The following is a 6,000-nucleotide window of genomic DNA, read 5'->3' as shown; positions in this document are numbered from 1 at the left end:
GAGGTAACCACTTTTTATGAGTTCGCGAAAACCAGAAATAAAATGTATAAATGCGCATGTGTTGAAAATAAAATAAAATTACATAGAGGTGTTCAGATGAAACAAATCCCTTCTGCAAGTATAATTGTCTGCGAGGCAAGAACTCTAAAATCTGTTTTTTAAAAAAGTATGTAATGTATATAATTTGTATTTTGTAGTTAATATTTCCAGGCGTTGAATAGTAAGGTAAGGAAAGGGGATAATAAAATTTGGATTTTTAAATTAATAGAAAAATATAGGATAGGGAATACAAGGATAGGGTGTAGACAGGAGTTGGGTGTTGCCGCAGGGACCCCAAAATCTGCGAACAGTGTGTGGGGCTAAGTACACTGATCCTCGGTATTTTGGGGAACTGGGTTATTGAGGCATTTGTATAAGGGTGGCTTTAAGGGGAGGACCTGGTCATTAAGGCACTCAAGTCTTGTATTAGTTTTTATGAATTTGTCTATTTCATAGCTCTCTAAAAGCTCAAGTTTGTGGCCTTTATTTTGTTTATGTATGAGTGTTACATTTTCTTTAATATCAAAAGTGTGGTTGTGCAGAGATAGGTGTTTACCAAAATTAGAGTTGGGTTTTATTAAATGTTCTCTAATTCTTGTTTTTAGGGCTCTCCCTGTTTCGCCAATATATGTGGCTCCGCAAATATTACATTCTAAACTGTAAACACCGTTAAGTTCCAACAAGTCTAGCTTATCTTTTGCATTATGCAAAAGTTTTTGTAAGGTGTGAATGTTTTTGTAAGATATGCTGATTCCATATTTATTGAAAATGTTTCTGATATTGTGAGCTATTTTGCCGGGATAAGTAATTGATCTGTATGTATCAAAGTTTTGAGTTATAGGTTGAAGACCTGTAGAGTTGTTAAGGTTTTGTTTAAAAATGAATTTATTAATTATTTTGTCAATTTGGGATAATTGAAAACCATTGTTAATACCTATACTCTTAATGATATTAATTTCTGTGTTTCTATCTTCGTTTGAAAGGGGGGTGTTGAAACATCTATATAGATAAGCATTAAAGGCAACTAATTTGTGTGTTGTAATGTGATGAGAATAATATGGGATTATGGTGTCTGTTTGTGTTGGTTTTCTGTAAATTTTGTATTGAATAGAATAATCGGTATTAACTAAGGTGAGATCTAAGAAGTTTAGTTGTTTATGTTTTTCAATTTCTATAGTAAATTTATGATTTTTATGGAGATTATTAATGTATTTATGGAAATCATCTATCAAATTGAATCCGTCATCATCCCAAATTATCAAAATATCATCAACATATCTGAGCCACAGGACTATATTATTATTGTTAATGTTATCTTTGTGTAAAATTTTGTTTTCTATATTATTAAGGAATATGTCGGAGAGTAGACCGCTCAAGGGGGATCCCATTGGAAGACCCTCATTGTATTGGTAAAATTTATCATTGAATAATGGCGTAGTTGTTCATACAAATGATGAAATTCGCCATGTATATGTCTACTTTTATTTATTTCATGTACATTACAACTTCTCTTCCTTTTAAATTTTAATAAATACCAAATTTTCACGGAAGAATTTTCTAATAGTAATAAATCTATACCTCCTTATTAGACGCGCCACTATGTGAATGCAACTCTTTTATTACCGCGATTCTCGGTCGCCGCTTTCTTCACCGCTCTCCTCGCCGCTTTGTTCGTCGCTCCAGTATGTGTGTAGCCTAAGGCAGCAAAAGAGTGTAAAGACTAGAGTGCAGATATTGTAATAATATTGGGTTCCACTCATAATTTTATTAATTAATTAATAAACAATAGTTTTCTTATAAGAAATAATTACAATAAAGAGGAAATAATGACATTCTGTAGAAAAATCCTTGTAAATCGAGAGCCTAGAGAGTTTATTAGTACTTCTTCAAATCTAAAAAATAGATAAATACAATTCAATCAGATAAAAACAACAATAAAATCAGTGATCTTACCGTTCAAATTAATATTATAATTAAAATATAAAGAACAACTTACGTATTGATATCAAAGTTGATATACCGAAGATAGTTAAAGCTGATCGTTGAAAAATTTCATAAAAGCTTGTTATAGTTCTCCTTGATTTCGTCGTTATTTGTAAAAATGTTTTAATCAATGATAAATCCGTTCGTATTTCCGTCGTAGATTAAGAAATATTCTTGTATTTAGTTAAAAAATAAAAAAGGCCACAAAAAAAAAACGAAACATAACCTCCAAATCCAAAGTATTCAATTTATGGGTGATTACAGCCAAAAAAACTTCTTGAAATACCTAAAAACATAAAGCTTATAATGAATTACATCAGTATCAAGTGATTTTAATCAGTTTAAAACCGAAATGTTGAAAATTAAAAATGTGAAGATTTTGAAAGAAACGGAATATAAATTTTGGAATTAAAGAAGACTTAATGTGAAAAATTGTGTCAAAGGGGAATGAAATAATTCAGAGTATTCAGACATTGAAGGATTTCAATAAATATAGTTTATTTAAAAAGTAATTTTTGAAAATTTGGAAGAAAAACCAAATGTCAATAAGAGATGGCGCTCAGAAATACAAATTTTTTACACTTTTTCTTGTGGTATCAAAGAGGGTGATGGACAAAAAAGAGAAGTTTTTGTCGATTTTTGCCGAAAAAAGGGTGAAAAATGAATAACGAGGACGCGAGAATTCGCTTCCTGATCATCATTGAGTAAACATCTATTTCGAAACGCTCGTGAAATCCTACGAAGATAAATTTCTGAAGAAAAAACATAACCAAAGAAATTCACAATTAAGAGAGAAGCAAAGAAGGGAGAAGAAAAGAAGCTAAAATTAATTAAGAAGAGTACGACAACCAACCTGGGAAAGAAGACATCGGAATAGTTTTTCCGGAAAGCCACCAAGGGGGTACCAGCACATTCCACCAAGGGGGAAAAAGGAGCAGTTCAAACCAGGGAGGAATCAAGATTTCAATCAATTGCACCAACATCTCGACGCCTCCAACGAAGACTATAGTAACTCAAATTTTTCATGTTTTGAGTTACGTGCACCAAACGCTCTATTCAGATAATTTTTTTCGGCGAAGAAAGTCGTATTTTATGAGATGAACATGCTGCAGCCAAAATTTTGCTATTGAATTTAATAGTATCTCCGATTTGTATGCATCATCCACGGAATACTATCGTATCTTGAGTTACTACAGTTTTCGTCGTCATTGAAACGGGAAAGATCTCAAACTCAAACCTTTACGACATTTAACTCGTAAAGTGGTTTTTAGTTTTTTTGTTTTCTTATGTTTTTTATTTATGGTTTCATAGTAAACTGACACTCCGTTTTGAGGTTATGAACCAATTTAAAAATTTTTAAATTAATTTTTAATTCAAACTTTCAATCAATTCAATTCGTGAACAGTGGATAGTTATAATTACGTTAGTTTACGGCGTCATTTTAAGGTTGGTTGAGATTAGGTGAAAATACTATTGTTGCACAATAATGTGCTCGAATACCGAAATTAGATTACCCAGATTATATACCACCACAAGACGAAAACATAAATGAAACGTCAGCCGAAGAAACTGAGAATGCAGAACAACCAGCCATTAAAAAGAATAAAAGAAAAAAAACCAACATACAAAAAGTAGGTACAAAGCGAGCCAGAAACGTTAATGAGTGGATAGATAATAAATCAAAAACCCTTCTCAATGTCGGACTTGAACACGAAAACCGAAAAGGGGTGAAAGTAAAAGCAAGACAGCTAGGTGAACCTTGTAAACACAAGACACCTGCAGGTTAAAATGCACTACTAAAATCAACGAGGAAGACAGAAAGCTCATTTTCAATGAATTTTGGCAATTACAAAATCATACAAGAAAATGGGATTTTGTAGCTCGTCATGTAAGACAGGTAACCAAAAAACAAGTTACTCTTACTGTCAATTCGCAGTCTCGGAGAAGTTTCTCTCGGGAATATTATTTCAACATTCGTAGTAAAGAACAACGTATTTGCAAGATTTTTTTTTTCCGAACTCTAAATATTTCAGAATGTTGGGTAACTACAGCATTAAGCAAATTAAAAGAAGGGGGAACCTTAGAAGAGGACAAGCGTGGGAAACATAGTACACGACCTCATAGACTAAAACCAGAAATTACAGAGACTGTCAGAATTCACATTAAATTGTTTCCCGTAGTACGTTCTCATTATATTCGAAAAGACTCCACGAAAATGTACTTTGAGGAAGGATTGAGCATCCAAAAAATGTATCGATTATACACTGAATATTGTAACTTAAACAATATTACCATACCAGCTACTTCTCGTCAGTATAGAGACATTTTCAATGAGGAATTTAATATTGGTTTCTTTCAGCCCAAGAAAGACCAGTGTGATATTTGCTCGGTTTTTAATTTGGCACCGGAAGCGGAAAAAGAAAAACTTCGTGAAAAATATGAGTTTCATTTAAAGAATAAAGCTGTAGCTAGGGATTTGAAGAGTTCCGACAAAGATCTTGCAGTAAACGATAAGAGTGTATGCGTCGCTTGTTTTGATCTCCAAAAAGTTTTAGCTACTCCACAATCGAATGTCAGCGATTTTTATTACAAGAGCAAGTTGTCAACATACAATTTTACAGTTTACGACCTAGGAAACAAAGAGGGTTACTGCTATGTGTGGCACGAACAGATAGCAAAAAGGGGTCCTAATGAAGTTGCCAGTTGCCTCTGGAAATTTTTAAACTACGTCACTAGAAAAGGAGTAAAAAACGTGATATTTTATTCAGACAACTGCGGTGGACAAAATAGAAATCGCTTTATATTCTCAATGTTTGTTTTTGCTGCCGTACATTTTCAAATTGACATTACGCACAGATGTCTAGAGAAAGGGCACACTCAATGAAGGTGACAGCATGCACGCTGTTAAGCACCTTAATAAGAAGGGCCAAAATAACTGGAAAGGTTTACGACGTTACGGAGATGTGCCAGGATGATTTTTATAATTTTAAAATACGTACCGAAATTGAAAATTGGAAAACTGACAATAGCAAACACCCATTCAAAGTGAGCCAAATAAGGGAAATTAGGTTTTCTTATAAAAAACCATACACTATACAATTTAAGTATGAATTTGATGGTGATTTAAAGAGCAGTGATATCAAGCAAAATGGTCGAAAATCTAGAGGACGGCCCTCCATTAACCAGTTTCCTTCAAAATTATACGACAAACTACTACCGATAGACGACAAGAAATTGAAAGTATTATTATGGCTTTGTGATAAAGGGAAAATACCTAATATGTATCAAGCTTTTTATAAAAGTCTGTATTCAAAGACGAACATGATTGCTGAAGTCGATGAAATGGAGAGTGAAGACCGAATAAACACAAGGATTTCAAATAGATGTAGTCATGAAATAATTTATTATATTTATTATTATTGTTAACAGAATATGTTAGTTAATTTAAATAGAATAATAATATCCGATTTAAAAAAGTTGTATTTTTACCACGGCTGTAAATGTTTCCTTTGAATTATCTCAATAGTGTAAAAAATTAGTTACTATAGTCTTCGCTGGAGGCGTCGATCTGTAAAACCAAAGAAGTTAAGATTTTTTTAAATTTTCGATATACCATTTCTAAAAAAATAACTCACTTACCTCGTGTGTAATCCAGAGCGAATCAAAATCAATTATTTCAGACCACTTTGATTATTTCAATTATCAGAATCAATTTATTTAAGAAGTTTTAGAGCTGAAAGTTATGGATTAACTTAAATGTTTTTTTTTTAAACATGAGCAACTGTGTTTCGTTTACATGAGCCCTAGAAAACAAACCCTGAGATCGTTTACTTTCGTTATTTTTTTTGTAGAGTCTCGTGTTAGATTTTTTTTTTTTCGTTTCAATAATTTTTTTTTTTGTAAAGTATTTTTCTATTTTCTATTAAAGATTGTTATTTATTTATTGTATTTAATTAAAGTATTTTTATTCATTTTCGA

General features: G+C 32.1%; 1 long non-coding RNA gene across 1 annotated transcript; it reads right to left on the bottom strand.

Annotated features, from left to right (window-relative positions):
• Positions 1 to 1,784: 1,784 nt before the first annotated feature.
• LOC139432162 (uncharacterized) lies at positions 1,785 to 3,526 on the bottom strand. The gene is made up of 3 exons (XR_011642025.1): positions 2,876 to 3,526; positions 1,993 to 2,308; positions 1,785 to 1,931 (listed from the first exon to the last, which is right to left on the bottom strand). It is a non-coding gene; the product is annotated as an uncharacterized lncRNA (long non-coding RNA).
• Positions 3,527 to 6,000: the final 2,474 nt, after the last annotated feature.

Source organism: Onthophagus taurus, chromosome 11 (assembly GCF_036711975.1).
Source record: "Onthophagus taurus isolate NC chromosome 11, IU_Otau_3.0, whole genome shotgun sequence".
Classification (NCBI taxonomy): domain Eukaryota; kingdom Metazoa; phylum Arthropoda; class Insecta; order Coleoptera; family Scarabaeidae; genus Onthophagus; species Onthophagus taurus.
This window is presented reverse-complemented; position numbering and strand designations above follow the sequence as displayed.